Raw genomic sequence first — 18,779 nt, 5'->3', positions numbered from 1 at the left:
GCAAAAAAAAAAAAAAAAAGAAAAAGAAAGAGAAATGTGGCTGGAGTGATAAAGCACTAACCTTGAGTGGGAAAAGGTAAAGGACAGTGCTTAGGCTCCAAATTCAAGCCCTAATACTAACACACACACACACACACACACACACACACACACACACACACACACAGATTTCTACTAAATTCCTATCACTTTTACGCTATTGTGAAATCCAAAGTCATGTTATGCTGGACGCTAGTGGCTCACGCCTTTAACCCTAGCTACTCAGAAGGCTGAGATCTGAGGATCATGGTTACAAGCCAGTCCAGACAGGAACGTCCCTGAGACTCATCTCCAATTAAATACCAAAGGATGCCTTCAGTGGAGCTGTGCCTCAAGTGGTAGGGCACTAGCCTTGAACAACAAAAAAAGCTCAGGAACAGCGCCTAGGCCCTGAGTTCAAGCCCCAGGACTGGCACATAAAAAAAAGTCATAAGTTAAACCTGTTAGGGGCTGTCAGGACAAAATCTTCAAACAATAGTTCAGAACCAGCAAAGCACTAAATGAAAGATAGCATGCTTCTCTAAAAGGGACCAAAAAGGACTGAGTCTATATGGGACTCTGTGGGACAGAAGGGCTCCAGGAAAACAATGCCCTAACCAAAAAAATTAAAGATAACTAGCTCAGCGGGTTTTACAGTTGAATTTCCCAGACTTTTCAAGCACATATTGTTCCTATGAACGATCTATAGAATGATCTATGTCAGGTATCAACTTCACTGAGCCAGGAGGTATCCAGATACGTGATCAAACACTCTTCTGGATGTGTTCTATGAGGGTGTTTTTTCATTTCTGTTGTTGATGTTGCTGTTGGTATTGGTGTTGGTGGTGTTCATGCATGTGTTTGAGACAAGGTCTATCTTTGTACCCAGACTTCACCTGGATTTCCTGATCCTCCAGCTGATTCTCTTCAATGCCACCATGGTGGGCTTTTTTTTAAAAAACAACAACATAGGATTAACATTGAAATTGGTAATCTGAAGAAAATTGATTGTTCTCTTAAGGTGGGTGGTCCTCATCCAACCAGCTGAAGGTGAGGTAAGAGGGAGCTCCTGGGACTTGATCACGAAAGTTGCGTCCCAGGCCTCTTCCAGCTTTTAAACTGGAGCCATTTGTCTGCTCTGCTGGGGCTCCAGTCTGCACATCCTGAAACTTGTTAGCCCAGGATGATGTAATCACACAAGCCAATTCTTTAAGATAAATAAATAAACAAATAAGGTATAGTTCAGTGGTAGATTATATGCCTAGCATGTGCAAGGCTCTGGGTTTGGTCCCTAGTACCAGAGACAGGCAGACTAACTGGGGGGGGGGGGCGGGGGGGAGCGGCTATTAAGTCATAAAACATGGAGAAAATGGAAATGCGTATTACTAAGTAAAATGCAGCTGGGAAATGAACAAAGAATAGGAGTTTATTTCGTTCACAGTTTTGGAACCTGGGAACTTAAGATCAGAGAGTCCCATTTACTCAGCCTTATGGCATTGTGGGGGAGCATGTGTGAGAAGAAGTGATCACATGACAAGACAGCAAGCCAGAGAGACCAGGGAGGAGGTAGTCTTGGTTTTTAGCTTGGGGGGGGGGGGGGAGGGTGTCAGTCACAGGGCTTGAATTCAGGGCTTGGTCATTGTCCCTGAGCTCTTTTGTTCTACCACTTTGAGCCACAGCTCCAATTTTCCTACCCCGGCTGGTTTTGAACCGCAACCCTCAGATCTCAGGCTCTAGCTATTCAGGAGGCTAAGATCTCAGGATCAAGGTTTGAAGCCTACCTGGGCAGAAAACTCTATCAGACTCTTTATTCTCCAATTAAACGCCAAAAAAACAGAAAGTGAAGGTATGGCTCAAGTGGTAGAGCCCCAGCCTTCATAAAAGAAACCAAGTAGGAGGCCAGAGGCTCTGAGTTCAAGCCCCAGCACAGACAAAAGAATCAGTGTGGCAATGGTGGAGCTGTGTGTAATTGAGGCAACCTCTTAGAGGGGATCTGCCAACATCTTGAAAAGCTGCATTCCCTCCAACCCTGTGGTGCTATTACCCTTGAGAAAGTCTCCCCAAAGGAGCCCCAGGAGATGCTGTCAAAATCATTCACAGCAACACTGCTAGTAAAGAGAAATTGGATCAAGTGTAATGTCTTCCAGTAGGAAAATTTGTCACATCATGTTCCTCTAATAAAAGACAATCGGGCTGTTAAGATAAAAGAAGTAGGGCTGGGAATGTGGCTTAGTGGTAGAGTGCTTGCCTAGCATGCACGAAGCCCTGGGTTCCATTCCTTAGCACCATCCATATAAACAGAAAAGGCCAGAAGTGGTGCTGTGGCTCAAGAGGTAGAGTGCTAGCCTTAAGCAAAAAAGAAGCTAGAGACAGTGCTCAGGCCCTGAGTCCAAGGCCCAGGACTGGCAAAATAAATAAATAGATAAACAAATAAATAAAAGAACCACATGTATGCATAGTGGTATAGGATGAGTAAACAAGTTGCAGTGACATTATCCATGGGAAAATAAGAGAGGCAGAGATTTGAGGGGCTGACAGTTCAAAGCCAACCTAGGCAAAAAGTTTATGAGACCCCCATCCCCAGCAGTGACTAAAAGTGGTGGTACATGCCTGTCATCCCAGTCATGTAGGAAGCATAAATAGAGGATCACAGTCCAAATCCGTCCTGTCCAAAAATGAAGGGGGGCTGGGAATGGGGCTTAGTGGAGAGTGCTTTCCTAGCATGCACAAAGCTCGGTACCACGTACACAGAAAAGGCTGTGGTGCTGTCGCTCAGGTGCTAACCTTGAGCAAAAAGAAGCTCAGGGACAGCATCTAGGTCCCAAGTTCAAGCCCCAGGATTGATACCAAAAACAAACAAACAAACAGTAACAACAATAACAACAAATGGAGAAGTAGAAGAGGAAGAAGGAGAAGAAGGAGGTGAAGGAGAAGGGGAAGGGGAAGGAGAGGAGGAAGTAGCAGCAAGTGGCTCACAATTATAATCCTAGCTACTCAAGAGATTTGAGAACCACACTTCAAAGTCAGCCCAGACAGGAAAGGCCATGAGACTCTTATCTCCAATTAACCACCAGAAAACTGAAAGTGGAGCTGTGGCTTAAAATGGTAGAGAGCTTGCATTGAGTAGAAAAGCACAGAGACACCATCCAGGCCTTGATTTCAAGCCCCGTGGCCTACAAAAAATAAACACACACACACACACACACACACACACACACACACACACACACAAAAGGGCAAGACCCTATCTCAGAAATACCTAGGGCAAAAAGGACTGGGGGTGTGACTCAGGTGAACACTTGCCTGGCAGGCATGAGTGAGCCATTGGGTAGACATGAAACGGGGGCGGGAGGGGGGTTGGAGATAAGACTTCTTAATTTCTTAATTTGTGATGGCATCTGTTTGGTAGAAACCACACTGGGGAGTCTGAGTTCTGATCTTTTCCCAGAGTGGTTACATCCCAGCAGCTGTGAAGTGAGGAGAAAGCAGTTCCCGTCGGCCACGGGATCTTGAGGGACAGAACCTCCTCCTGTGACCACACTCCATGGGGCCAAACTGTGCTCAAGGACAGTAGCCAGACCCTGAGATCAAAGCCCAGGAACAGCACACACACACAAAAAGGAAATACATAGTAGTCACTACTTTAAAATATATAATGGAGGGGTTTTTAGTATATCTAACAGTTTCACGACTACCATGACAGATAATAACCACCACCTAATTCCAGAATACTTACCATCCTAAAAAGAAGCCCCAAGGCAGCCTCCCCTCCCCTCCTCAGCCCAACCACCAAGGTTTTCCTGTCTCTCCATAGATTTGCTGAATCTGCATAAATAAAATCAAATAATATATAAATAATTGTGTTTTTCATTTGGCTCCTCTCAGGTTTTCACACCTGGTCCACTTTAGCAAAGTAATAAGCACTTATTTGTTTGTTTATATAGTGCTGAGACTTGGGCTTGAACTCACAGCCACAAGCTCTCAGCTTTATAGCTCAAGGCTAGTGCTCTACCCCTTGAGCTACTAGCGTCACTGCTGGCTTTTCCATAGTTAATTGGAGATAAGAGTCTCAAGAACTTTTGTGCCCAGGCTGGCTTTGAACTGTGATCCTCAGGTCTCAGCCTCTTGAATAGCTAGGATTATAGGCATGAACCACTGGCATCTAGCTATGAATTTCCTTTTCTCTCTCTCTTTTTTTCTGCTAGTCCTGGGCTTGAACTCAGGGAGTGGGCACTGTCCCTGAGCTTCTTTTGCTCAAGGCTAGCACTCTACCTCTCTAGCCACAGCACCATGCCTAGCTTTTTCTGTTTATGTGGTACTGAGGAATTGAACCCAAGGCTTCATGCATGCTAGGCAAACACTCTACCACTAAGCCACATTCCCAGCCCTTTCCTTCATTTTTATGGCTAAATGCCATTTGGATTCATGCGGCATGTTTTTTCTCATGAATTCATCGGCTGGTAGGCATCAGGGCTGCTCCCACGAGGGAGGGGAGAAGGAGAGAAGGGGATAATGCCACCAAGAAATCATGTTTTGTTTTGCTCATAGAAACAGATTAGAAGGATACACCTCAGATTCATAGTAACCACTGCTCTTGGGAATGGTAGGGAGGGAGGGCAACTGGGCAGGGTAGAGGAACAAAGGAGATCTCAGCTTTATCTGTATTCTTCTATTTGCTGTATATAAAATATATCTGAAACAAAAATTTTTGTATTTTTTTTCTGGGTAATGAGCATGTAGTTATTTGTTGATGTTAGTCTAGAGCTTTCTGGTGTTTTAAAGGTAGTTAAAACAGCCAGGTGCTGGTGGCTCAAGCCTGTAATCCCAGCTACTCAACTCAGGAGGTTGGAGTTCTGATGATCATGGTTTGAAGTCAGCCCAGGCAGGAAAGTCTGCAAGATTCTTACTTCCAGTTAACCACCAAAGAGCCAGAAATGAAGCTTTGGCTTACGTGGTAGAGTGCTAAAGGACAGTGCGCCCTAAATTCAAGCCCAGCTGGCATAAATTAATTAATTAATGACAATAAAACAATGTACGCGCAGGATCTAAATCTTCCTGTAGCTAAGATGGGACACTAGTGTCTGGGATAAGCAAACACTGAAGTGTGGAGAGGGCTGGGTGGAAGAGGCAAAAAAAGCTCAAGGCCAATGAGGAGGGTCCAGAGGGGCTAAAACCCCTGAGGCCTGCCCCTCATGGCAGTCCTGGGGCCACTAGAACAGGGCCCAAATGTGATCTCCATGACCACTGGCTACAGAACCAGGGCTTGGCCCGAGAGAGAGAGAGAGAGAGAGAGAGAGACAGACAGACAGACAGACAGACAGAGACAGAGACAGACAGAGACAGACAGAGACAGAGAGACAGAGAGACAGAGAGAGACAGAGAGACAGAGAATGCAACCCCTCATCTCCATCTTTCCTCCCAGCATGCTCTGGGAGCAACTGGCCACACCCCTCTCACACACACCTTGTCCTCACTTGGTTCTTCCCCTCTCCACTTCCCCTCAGGATCAGCTACATCATTTGTGAACCCTATGCAAATGGACAACATGGAATGGGTGTTCAAAGGCTGGTGCCGAGGTAATTACTAACTGGGGGTGGGGGGGAGAGTGGCTGAACAGGGCCACAGGCCAGGGCCAGATGCTGGAGCCACTGAGAGTGTCTCCTTCATTCCTTACTTCCTGAAAATATTTGTGTTTAGTGTGTGTGCCTGACACTGTGCTAGGCCTTAGGGCATTCAATAGGAAGCAAGATGCAAGCAAACTTCAAGAAGCTTCCACTCCAGTAAGAACACAGATGTCATCACAGACACACTAAACGGACACCCTCGCTGCAGCGAGGGGTGTGAAGGGAAAGCAGAGGGGCCCGGGAGACAATAGCACCAGGAGCCTTGACCAGAACCTCCTGTGGGAGCAGACATCCAAGTGTGCTTATCTTAGCAGAAGATGGGGGAAGTACTGTGGGGGTGAGGCTGGGGAAAGCATTCTGGAACATTCCTGGCAGAGAAGTGCATAACTTCTTCAAGGACTTGCCAGGTCAGTAGAGCTACAGTCAAGGAGGGAGGGACAGAGACCGAGAACCCAAATGGGACTGAAGAGGAGCCCAATGTCCTGAGTCTCAGTTGGGTACTCCCTACCTAGGGCTCGACTTGGGCTAATTTTCTTAATATTCTCTTTAAATAGGCTCCCCTTAGAGCCAGGTGCCTGGGATTCACATCTACAGTCCTAACTACTCAGGAGGCTGAGATTTGTGGGTCTCAGTACAAAGCCAGCCCAGGCAGGAAAAGTCCCTAAGATTCTCTTATCTCCAGTTAGCCAGTGAAAAGCCAGAAATGGAGCTGTGGCTCACGCAGTAGAGTGCCGTGGTAGCGTGCCATCCTCGAATGAAAAAACTAAAGGACACTGCCCAAGTCCCAAGTTCAAGCCCCTACTACCAGCATACGCATACATAATTGGCTCCCTTTGGGTTCTTCTCTTAAGCAAGAATACTCTTGGGATCAAAAGAATGACATGCCATTTGTAGTTCTTTAATCCTCAGCTGAAATTTTAAACATTTTTCCTTGTCTATCTGCCACAATTTCCCCTGCCCACCTGTTTGGAAAGTCCTCTGGCCTGCTCCCATCTTTTCCTCTCTGGAAAAACTCTAACATCATCTCAGCTGGGGGGCAGGGAGGCTAGTGATTTGGACTCATTTATATTTTTGATAAATGATTCTAGCAGCAGAGAGTTCAGTAGGCCAGGGGTTCACAGAAAGATGGAGGAAGCCCAGCACCAGTAGCTCATACCTGAAATCCTAGCTACTCAGGAGGCAAGTCTATAAGAAAGTCTATAGGAAGTCTGCAGGAAAGTCTATAGGAGTCTTTTATTTCTTGGTCCTAGAGCTTGAACTCAGGGCCTGAGCACTGTCCCTGAGCTTCTTTGTGTTCAAGGCTAGCAGTCTACCACTTCAGTCACAATGCCACTTCCAGCTTTTTCTGAGTAGTTTATTGGAGGTAAAAGTCTCACAGACTTTCCTGCCTGGGATGGTTTTGACTTCGAACCTCAATCCTCAGATCTCAGCCTCCTAAGAAGCTGGGATTTACGACTGGCACCCGGGTTCCAGGAGACCAATTACCACCAATTAATCACAGAAAAAGCCAAAAGTGGCACTGTGGCTCAAGTGGTAGGATTAGCTTTGAGCAAAAGCTCAGGGACAGTACCCCAGGCCCAGAGTTCAAGCCTCAGGACAGCCCCCCCCCACCCCAAAAAAAAAACACATCTTTTTTTAAAGATGCAGGAAGTTGTGTACTGGGAGAGAGGAACCTTGGAGATGTGACTTAGAGAGGTGGGCAGAGTTAAGTGGGCTGACCCTCCTTATGGTGCCTACACAAGTCCTGTCCTTCATAGAGACCCACATCTCCTTCCCTTTATCTCCCTGTGCTAACTCAAGGCCAGTCCAGAGAATGCAACTTCTGGGATCCTCCCGTCTCCGTAGGAACTCCAGAATGGCCAGAATTGAGGACAGCATGTCCTCACAGAGAGCCCAGCTCCCAGGCCAGCTCAGGCAGATCAGTGAAGACATGGAGGTCATAACAGTCAGGCTCTGTGGCCTCTGAGCCAGCAACAAAAGCTTCCATGGAAGGACCATTCAGCACCTGGGGTACAAGATTCCTGCTGCCTAAATGCTGACCCATCTCATCTATATGGTTCCAAAGTCCAGCCTGAAGCTCCACTTAGCCTCAGGCCCAGCCCCCTCCCAAACCTGCCTTCAGAAGGCTGGACGGGGCTCATGGGGCTGGGTGCAGCCTCAAGCCTCTTCTTGCCTCTGCCCCGAGAGGCAGGATAAACAGGCCAGGCCAGTGCCACCACAACCAGCTCTCCCCTTTCCTCTTCTTTCTTTTCTAGTTCTAATTTTGAATTCAGGAACTCATGAGTATTCAGCTTGCTTGCTCAGCTGGTACTCTACCATTTGAACCACACCTCCAGCTCAGCTTTTGGGTGGTTATTTGTGGAGATGGTCTCAGTATCTATCTAGCTTTGAACTTCAATCCTAGCTACTCCGGAGATGGCGACCTCCTGAGATTAACCATCAGTGGTAGGTTCCAGCTCTCCTCTTTTAAGACCTGCCCTCTACTCCTCCGGCCTACCAGCCATGTATCAAAAGCAGGAGAGGGGCTGGGAGTGGAAACAGGAGGACAGTAAACTTCTATGCCACCCTGAGCTACAGCCACTCAAGCCAGGCATACAGAGGTAAACAAGATCGACACTGGACTGGATGTGGTAGTTCACATCTATAATCCCAGCATGAGAAGCAGATAAGGGGGAGGGGTGCCTGAGGCAGAAAGATCTTGCATTTGAGGACAATCTGGACTGTACAGTGAGACCCTGGCACGTGCGCGCACGCACACACACACACACACACACACACACACACACACACACACACACACACACACACACCCTAGCTATCCTCCAAAGGGTAGAGACAGATGAGTGCCAGAAAGGGAAGGAAGAACAAAAGAAGGGAAGAAAGACTTTCTAAAACAGGCCACTCCCAACTGAAGATTTCAAAAAGCTGGAAGGTGGTAGGGGGCTGTGGATGTGGAGGGAGAGAAAAACAGCCTTTGGACCTTTCCAGTGTGTTTTGGAGAAAATAGTCATTTAATGGATTAATCCCAGGAGAACCAGGCTGCAGGGGTTGATGAAGCAGCAGACAGAGGCTGTGGCCAGCTGGGCTGGTGAGAGAACTGGAGTCCGTCTGAAGATGAAGCCGGAAGGATCTGCAGCAAATCAGCCGATGATAGTCAGCAGGTGATCTGCTTCATGGGCCAGTGGGTGTGAACAGAGAGGCAGGGGGATGCCGCTTCTTCTGGCTTGGTTAGTCAGGTCTATGGAGAGAGCTTTTGATGGTACCAGTGGTGGTTGCAGAGGTGAAGATCCCAGATTCTTGGTAGCTCCAAGAAAGAATTGAATAGATGTACACACAAAAGTGGCAAGAGTTTAATGGAGAGAGCGAAGGCACATCCTTAAGAAAATGGCAGCCTGAGCTAGGTGGCTCAAACCAAGCACGTAGTTAAAATGTCAGTTTTCACTCACCCAGCAGGACTGGGAGAGAGTGAGGGAAGGAGACACTATACCAAAGGAAATGTACCCTTTACATGACTCATGTCATTGTTTTTGTTTTGTTTTTCCCAGTCCTGGGACTTGAACTCTGGGCCTAGGCTCTGTCCCTGCACTTCTTTTGCTCAAGCCTAGCCCTCTACCGCTTGAGCCATAGCACCATCCAGCTTTTTCTGAGATGTTCATTGGAGGTAAGAGTTTCACAGACTTTCCTGCCTGGGCTGGCTTTGAATCATGAGCCTCAAATCTCAGCCTCCTGAGTAGCTAGGATTACAGGTGTGAGCTACTGGGACCTGAGTTCTGACTCATGTAATTATAATCCCTCTGTACATCACCTTTATAATAAAGTGAATTTTTAAAATAATTTTTTAAAAATACAGACACAGGCTGGGAAGGTGGCTTAGGGGTATAGTAATTGCCTACCATGCATGCAGCTCTAGGTTCAAATCCTCAGTACACATACACAGAAAAGGCCAGAAGTGGCACTGTGGCTCAAGTGGTAGAGTGTTAGCCTTGAGCAAAAGAGGCTCAGGGACAGTGCTCAGGCCCTGAGTTCATGCCCCAGGACTGGCAAAAACCAAACCAAAACAAAACACAGACACACATATAGATTATAAAACTAATTTGTAAGGCTCACTGGAAAGGAAACCCCTTCACATGGTCAGGAGAAAGGAGTTTATTGGGAGGCGAACAAACTGCCAGCCCACACAAGATGGAGGTGCAGGGAGACAGCGGGGAAGGAGGAAGAGAAAAAGAGAAAAGGAAAGAGAGAAAGGGAGCACGAAAGAGAGCAAAGGAAAGAGGGTAAGAGAGAAAAGGAAAGAAGAGTTGGGGACTCAAGTTGAGCCGGATTATGTAGGGAAAGGCGGGAGATATGGCCAGGTGGATTGGATGTGACCTCAGAGAAGGTAACTGCCTCCAGGTGTGCCGGTTATGTAGGTAATGCAGGTACTAAGTGCAGACTTAAACAGGTGGGGGCGTCTGCATGGAGCCCTCCCAAGGGTGAGCCTTACATAGTTCACACTTTATTTTTCATTTTTAAAAAATTATTTCTTTATTGTCAAAGTGATGTACAGAGGGGTTACAGTTTCATACATAAGGCAGTGCGTACATTTATTATTTTTCATTTTTTACAACTATTCTATGCCAATTCAAGTATTTAATACCCGGATGTTTATTATATTGATCATAAAAAAGAATATTTCAAATAGATCTTATTCTAGTGAAGATAAGAAGTTCTGGCCAAATACAGGAAGAGATACTGTGATGTACTCAAATGAAATTATTTTATAAATTTACATGGTACACTGAGAAGAAGTCTGAAATGCAGGAGAGAAAGCAACCATCCTGATAACCTACTCTGTGTCAGGAATTTAATAAGCTGTGTTCAAACAGAAAAAAAAATTGTCAGTTTTCTGAGAGAAGTTTCTGGTAATAGTAGTGGATGGCCTTAGGGAACTGAAAGATCATGATTTAGCAGATTTTTTGGTAGCCATCTGAGCATGTGCAAAGCTGCCATCCCATAGAATTAAGTATATGTATGTATGAGATGCAATGCATCTGCATAAAACCCTAAGCAGCAGAATGCTAAGGATTCTACTGTGCAAGTGCTTCAGTGTAGTTAGAACTGGGGTGGGTGGAGGGGGCTGACCCTCTAGGGTGAAATCCAACCATCAATTATTATTGGCTATGGGGGCACTAGGGGCGAGATAGGACTCAGGGAACTTCCTAGGGTGTGACTAGGATAGAGGTTGGTTTTAGTAGTCCCACAACTTCCCTGGAGATTGTGGGGCTGTTGGTTATAGAAAGGATAGACAGAGAAAGAACTTCCGCTAAGAAGGAGCAAGTAGAGGGGTGATAATGTGGCTTAGTGGTAGAGTGCTTGCCTAGTATGCACGAAGCCCTGGTTTCAATTCCTTAATACAAAATAAACAGCAAAAGCCAAGAAGTGGCACTGTGGCTCAAGTGGTACAGGGCTAACTTTGAGCAAAAGAAGTTTGGGGACAGTGTCCAGACCCTGAGTTCAAGCCCCAGGGCTGGCCAAAAAATAAAGGGGGTGGGGAGTCAAATAGAGAAGGAAAGGAAATTGATCTTACAGTGTGATATCATGGTGTAATTAATATCTGTCCTCCCAGGGGGGCAGGAGCCATGTTGTGTTGACACCCCTGTATTCTCAGAGGTATCAAACAGTCCAGAAAGACAAATACTGTGAACTGAGTGCTCCTTATCTACGTTAGCCCCCCGATTTTTCCAGAAAATTGATGTCATCTGTTGAGCTGCCCTAACTTCATAAAACCCTCCTCCCACTCTCCACAGGCAAAATTTCTGAGGCAACTACTCCAGGCCAGACATTGTGTTATGGCGGAGAGAAAGAAGGCAGATAAGACATTATCTTGTGTATGCTACTCACACACTCTATCCTGGAACCACGCCCCTAGCCAAGACTATGCTTCTCACCTGGTACTGTTTATAGTCCTGGAAGACAGAGATACTAGAATCCACAGCAATTTGGGCTGTGAAGAAAACAGCACAGTGGCAACAATACCATAGTAGACAGGACTGTCACGAATATCCTATAGGGGGAGGTGATGTCACAGGTGTTATGAAAAGTACAGGAGATCACTGTATTGGACTAAACTGCATTGAGATCAACAAAAATCAAAATGGGAACTGGGTACTGGTGGCCCATGTCTATAATCTTAGCTACTTAGGAAGCTAAGATCTGAGGATTGAGGGTCAAAGCTAACCTGGGCAGGAAAATCCACTCCCAGTTCATGAGACTCTTAACCTCCAATTTAAAAAGTCAAGGCAGGCATTGGTGACTCACACGTGTAATCCTAGCTATTTAGGAGGCTGAGTTCTGAGAATCTCAGTTCATAGCCAGCCCAGGCAGAAAAGTCTGTAAGACTCTTATCTCCAGTAAACTACAGAGAGCTAGAAGTGGTGCTATAGATCAAGTGCTAGCCTTTGAGCACAAAGAGGCTCAGGGGATCGTGCCCGGGCCCTGAGTTCAGGCCCTAAGACTGGAAAAAGTAAAAAATGGGCCAGAAGTGAAGCTGTGGTCCAAGTGGTAGAGTGCCAGCATTGAGTGGCAAAACTAAGTACTGTATATCCAGGCCTTGAGTTCAAGCCCCAGTACTGTCTGTCTGTCTGTCTCTCTCTCTATATGTATGTATGTATGTATATATATATATATGTATATATATTCACTCTTGCTGATATTTATAAGATATTTATCTGACCTTTCCAAGAAATCATTCAGAAAGATAGCAGGGTTACTGGAACAGGCCAATTTCAGAAAGTGGGATAATTATTCAATTCCCTCCACCTTAATCCTTACACAAAAGGTAACCGGGTGAAAAACTAGCTAACCAGTTCTTTTCTGTTTATCTCTCTCCTCTCTGTGGAAGAAGTAACTTTGAAAGGATTAATGTGTTTTTGTTCTGCTTCTCTCAGCTTTCTGCTTAGCCTATCAGAACACTCAGTTTTGTGCAAAGAAATGTTGCCTGGTTCTAGAAGCAAAAATAAAACCAATCAAGATAGCTAAACTAAATAGTTTAGCAATTTTGTCATTTGACATGGGCATCTAAAGAATGAGAATAAATCTGGACGTGATGGCTCATGTCTGTAATCCCAACAATGTAGCAGACTGAGGTGAATGCAAATGAGCTTGAAACCCAGCCTGGGCAACACAGTGAGACCTCATTTCAAAGAAAGAACTAGAAAGATGCAGAGAGAGAGAGAGAGACAGAGACAGAAACAGAGACAGAGAGACAGAGAGAGAGACAGAGACAGAGAGACAGAGAGACAGAGAAAGGAGGGAGGAGGAGGAGCAAAGGACTCCAGAGAGAGGGGTGGGGTGGGGTGGAGGAGCAAAGGACTCCAGGGAGCACCTAAGCAGAGAGAAGAAGCACATACAGGGCATGAAATAGAAAGGCTTTAAAGAGAAGAAAAGGTAGCCATAAGCTAATGCAGAAGCAACTCACAAGGAGACAAGAGAGAAACTATTGATTACAAGGCCCTCCTATACTTCTTTCCCTGGGCCTTTCTTGGGGGTCAGGGTCAGATCACAGATCAGGAAGCAGCGCCACCAGCCCACAGGGCTCAGCCTGGAAGCAGGCATCTTCCCTTTCTTCCTGGATATTCTTCTCCTTGCCATGGCCCCTCAGCTTTAAAAAAAAAAAAAGTCTTTCTTTTTCTGCCAGTCCTGGGGCTTGAACTCAGAGCCTGTACTGTCCTTGAGCTTTTTTACTCAAGGCTGGTACCCTACCACTTGATCCACAGCTCCATTTCCGGCTTTTTGGTGGTTAAGTGGAGAGAAGAGTCTCCTGTCTGGGCAGCTTCCTACACAGCATGACAGACATGAGCTACTGGCGCCTTGGCTTGGCCGCTGGGGCATAATGAGATTCCTGTTTCTAGGTACTCATGGACTGGGTTTCTGAATACTTCCCATGGATGTCAAAGGAAGTTCCACATCCACAGGCTTTGTCAACCTTGACCTCAAGGGCCATTCATAGGAAGCACAATCATGGAGTACGTACGTACAAGCACCTGGTGGGCTGTCAGTCTGGACCCTCCAAGACGCTAACACCTCTTCACTAAGATGGACTTAGATGTGCAAGAGCCAGGGCTGAGAAGAATGAAGGGGAGGGTGAGAGGTAGGCAGGGAAAGCCTTCAGAGCACCATGTGCATTTGAGCGCTGTGCTGAGAAGCAGGAAGGATCAGCTGAACAGCGCTTCATATTTTTAATACTGGACAGGTGGCTTGAACTCAGGCCCTTGGGTTCTTGCTCTATGTTTGGGTTCAAGACTAGCACTCTTCTACTTGAATCACACCTCCACTTCCACAGTCTGGCTGCTTAATTGGAGATAAGAGTCTCAGAGACTTTTCTGCCCAGGCTGACTTGGAACCAAGATTCTCAGATCTTAGTAGCTAGGATTACATTCCTGAGCCATCAGTGACCAGTTACAATGCAGTCTTTTTTTTGGGGGGGGGGCGGGGTTGGTCATGGGGCCTGAACTCAGCCTGAGCACTGTCCCGGAGCTCTTCAGCTCAAGTCTAGTGTTCTACCACTTGGGCGCCACAGCTCCACTTCCGGTTTTCTGGTGGTTAATTGGAGGTAAGAGTCTCACAGACTTTCCTGCCTGGGCTGGCTTTGAACTATGATCCTCAGATCTCAGCCTCCTCAGTAGCCAGGATTATAGGTGTGAGCCACCGGTGTCTGCTTCTAATACAGTCTTGAAAAGATCTTAGCCAGGTAGATAGGGAATTCTCAAAAGGATATATCTATAGTTGAGTCCCATGCCATATAGAAATACCTACCACTCCTACTGCCACTACGAGTGACACTGGCTGGAGCAACCCGGGGAGGCCTGGCCTCTACAAGAATAGAGTGGATCCAAAAGAGTGACAGCCGTCATTCAACTTCATTCCCCACAACAGGTTCTCTTAAAGAAGTTAGTTCCCACATCCTCCTGGCTGCCACTGTTTTCTACCAATTGCCAGAGGTCAGGCCAAGGTCATGTCCCTCAGCCTCTCAACTGTCCCCCTGTGCAAGGTGGTGATGAAGTAACTCTGCTCCCTGACTATCCTGAGCATTCGATGGAATGCTGCATAGTAGCTGCCAGCCCTTGTTATTAGTGTCACAGTAGGCAGCCTGACAGTCAGGAGTGAGTGTGTGTGTGTGTGTGTGTGTGTGTGACTTGAACTCAGGCCCTGAAGACTGTCCCTTAGCTTTTGTGCTCAAGGCTGGAACTCTATCACTTGAACTACATCTTCACTTCTGGCTTTTTGGTGGTTAACTGGAGATAAGAGTCTCACAGAGATAAGAGTCTGCCCAGGCTGGCTTTGAACTAAAATCCTTAGATCTGAGCCTCCAGAGCAGCTAGAATTACAGGCATGAGTCACCCGTGCCTAGCTAGGAATATTCTTTGTCTTTACTCTTTGTAGCTATTTTTCCTTTTTATTGGTGGTATTGGGGTTTGAACTCAGAACTTGGCCATTGTGAAGGAAGCACTCTATTTGAGCCACTAGGCATATTCTTAAGTCTCAACCTATCCTTGCCAGTTTTAGGATCTTGGCAGGGACTCTCCAGGGCTTAGTGTCTGGCATGTAGCAGTACTGTAATCTTGCCTGTCTAATGTTATTAGAATTAGATCAATTAGTTATAGAAATGTCACACTTAAGCTTGGTGTCCCAGACCCCCTCCAAGATCTCATCTCTGCAGTCTCCATTCCCACTACACAGACAGACAAATAGAAACAGATAGACACACACACACACACACACACACACACACACACGTTGTAGCTCATTTAGCTGCTCACAGCAACCTTGAAAATGTCACATTGTAATAATACAGCATAATCTATTACCTTTCAAAAGCTTATTGTAAGCCAAGCATGGTGGTTCACTCCTGTAATTCCAGGACTTTGGAGGCAAGACTTGATAGTAAGAGTGCTTGCTTAACAACCCTGAAACAAGAAAGAAAAAAAGAAAAGGAGGGCGGGAGAATGGGAGGACAAGCCAACCCAGCTACATAGCAAGATCTTATCTCAAAAAATAAACAATACGCCAAATGCAGGGCAGACACAGTGGATCACACTTAGAACCCTAGCTCGGCAGGAGGGGAAAATGTGGAGGATTATCATTTGAGGCCAGTTCTGACAAAAGATTGCAAGATTTCATGGCAACTAGTAACTGGACAAAGTGGTGTTCCACTGTCACCCCCGCTATGCAGGAAGTGCAAAAAAGGAGGTCCAGGCAAGAAAGGTGAGACCCCATTCAAAAAATAGCCAAAGAGGGCTGGGAATATGGCTTAGTGGCAAGAGTGCTCGTCTCGAATACATGAAGCCCTGGGTTCGATTCCCCAGCACCACATATATAGAAAATGGCCAGAAGTGGCGCTGTGGCTCAAGTGGTAGAGTGCTAGCCTTGAGCAAAGAGAAGCCAAGGACAGTGCTCAGGCCCTGAGTCCCAAGCCCTAGGACTGGCAAAAAAAAAAAAAATAGCCAAAGAACCACCGAGGGGCATAGGTCAAGGAGAAAAGCGCCTGCCTAGAAACTACAAGGCCCTGAGTTCAAATTCTAGTACTGTCCCCATCCCAATCATTTGCTTAATGTGTGCCAGGTTTATATCGTTTATATATGTGCAAACAATATATGTATATCATTTCTATTTCCCGATGAGGAAACCGAGATGAAGGACTGTGGAAAAACTTAGCCAGCTAAGTGGCTGGCTCACCTTGACCTGTTTGTAGAATGTTCTCTCGGTTTCCATTCTATATCTGCTTTCTAAAACACTACCTCCTCCCCCTCCTCCTTCATCTTTTCTTCTTTTGCCAGTCTTGGGGCTTGAACTCAGGGCCTGAGCACTGTCCCTGGCTTCTTTTTGCTCAAGGCTAGCACTCTACCACTTAAGCCACAGCGCCACTTCTAGCTTTTTCTATGTATGTGGTGCTGAGGAATTGAACCCAGGGCTTCACGTATGTGAGGTAAGCACTCTACCACTAGGCCATATCCCCAGCCCAACCTGACATCTTTTTTGAAAACAAAATTTCTTCTAGCTTATCTTGTCTGAGTTTTTGTGCTGGGGACCAAACCTAAGGTCTTGGGCATGCTCAACAGTCACTCTACTGTGGAGCTATACCCTCAGCCCCCAAACACTACATTTTTTTAAGGACTAGTTCTGTTACCACTGCCTCTAGGAAGCCTGCCCTGATCATCATCATCTCTCCCTGTGCCTGATTCCCCTGTCTGGAATACTCATAGGCCTTACTATGTATGTAATCAGTGACCTGGAAGTCAAAGTTGTTCCCATTGGATTGTGACCAGTTCTAGAGAAGGGATGATGTCTTGTCCATCTTGGTGGCCAGTGGCCAGCCTGGATCCCTTCCATCAGGAAGACAGGAATCCTCATTTATCTCTCTCTTCTCTTCTCTTCCTCTCCCTCTCTCGCTCGCTCTCTCTCTCTCTCTCTCTCTCTCTCTCTCTCTCTCTCTCTCTCTCTCTGTTGGTTATGAGGCTTGAACTCTGGACCTAGGCACTGTCCCTGAGCTCCTCTGCTCAAAGCTGGTGCTCTACCTGGAAATCCTCATTCTTTAGGTCTGTTCCAACTTTCATAACCTGGTTTTTGGTCATGATACTCTTTCAGTCCTGGTTTGAAACTGGAAAACTATACTAGAAAATGCTGATCTTACTGTTTGGGGAGTGCTTCCTAAACTGTAAATTCTTAGCATTTTCTGAATAACTGTAAAAGGCAGCAAAAGTCTAGTAGCAGATTCACAGGTCTCCATGTGGGAAGGATAGGAACCACCATCAGGTGGTTCTTGGTGGTTGTGGGGCTTGAACTTAGGGCCAGGACCCTATTCCTGAGCTTTTTTTCCCCTCAAGGCTAGAGCTCTACTACTTTGAGCCACAGCTCCACTTTGTAATTGGCCCTTTTCTTTTTTGTCAGTCCTGGGGCTTGAAATCTGGGCCTGGGTGCTATCCCTGAGCTCTTCAGCTCAAGGCCAGCGCTCTACCACTTGAGCCATAGGGCCACTTCCAGTTTTTTTGGTGGTTAATTGGAGATAAGAGTCTCACAGACTTTCCTGCCCAGGCTGGCTTTGAACCTCCATCCTCAGATCTCAGCTTCCTGAATAGCTAGGATTACAGGCGTGCCTGGCCTTGGCCCTTTTCTTTCTTTATTTTTTTGGAAGTCCTGTGGCTTGGACTCAGGGCCCAAGCACGGTCCCTGTCTTCTTTTTGCTCAAGGCTAGCACTCTTGAGCCACAGCACCACTTCTGGCCCTTTCTATATATGTGGTGCTGAGGAATTGAACCCCGGGATTCATGTATGCTAGGCAAGCACTCTACCACTAGGCCATATTCCCAGGACATGGGTCCTTTTCGTAAAAAATCTTAAATGAAGCCTGGCACAGGGTTCAAAACCAGCCCTGACAGAAAAGTCCTTCAGATTTGTACCTCCAATTAACCAGAAAAAAGCTGGGAGTTGTGGCTCCAGTGATAGAGAGCTAGTCTTGAGTAGAAAAAGCCAAACAAGAACCCTAAGACCCTGACTTCAAACCTCAGTACCAGCACAGAACAACAATAGAAAAGCCTGAATCTGTCAGATGGGTAGGCTTCTAGATATGATAACCACCGTGCAGGGTTCAACAGCCTGCATGGTGATGCCTCCAGACATCAAGGGCACCACTCTAAGATTAGAGTCCTTTTCTGTGTGTTTGAACTGATGTTTGTTTTGTTTTTTGCCAGTCCTGGGCCTGGAACTCAGGGCCTGAGCACTGCCCCTGGCTTCTTTTTGCTCAAGGTTAACACTCTGCCACTTGAGCCACAGTGCCACTTCTGGCCGTTTTCTATATATGTGGTGCTGGGGAATCGAACCCAGGGCTTCATGTATATGAGGCAAGCACTCTTGTCACTAGGCCACATTCCCAGACCTGTACTGACGTTTGAACTCCGGGCCTTGCAGTTGCTAGGCAGGCCCTCTACCACTGGAGCCATGTGCCCCAGCAGTATCTTTTGTTTTTAAAGTAAAATTTAAGCCAGTTTTTTACATTCCTGCAGCTTTGTCCTTTGACCTCAAGATAAAGTCTGAAGCATTTCTAGTCATCTAAGCACAAGCCATCTCTTCTGTCACCCACAGAATCAGTCTGTCCTATAGGTTC

This window comes from Perognathus longimembris, chromosome 7 (assembly GCF_023159225.1).
Source record: "Perognathus longimembris pacificus isolate PPM17 chromosome 7, ASM2315922v1, whole genome shotgun sequence".
NCBI classification, from domain to species: domain Eukaryota; kingdom Metazoa; phylum Chordata; class Mammalia; order Rodentia; family Heteromyidae; genus Perognathus; species Perognathus longimembris.
The sequence above is the reverse complement of the archived record's forward strand: the minus strand, read 5'-3'. Positions refer to the sequence as shown.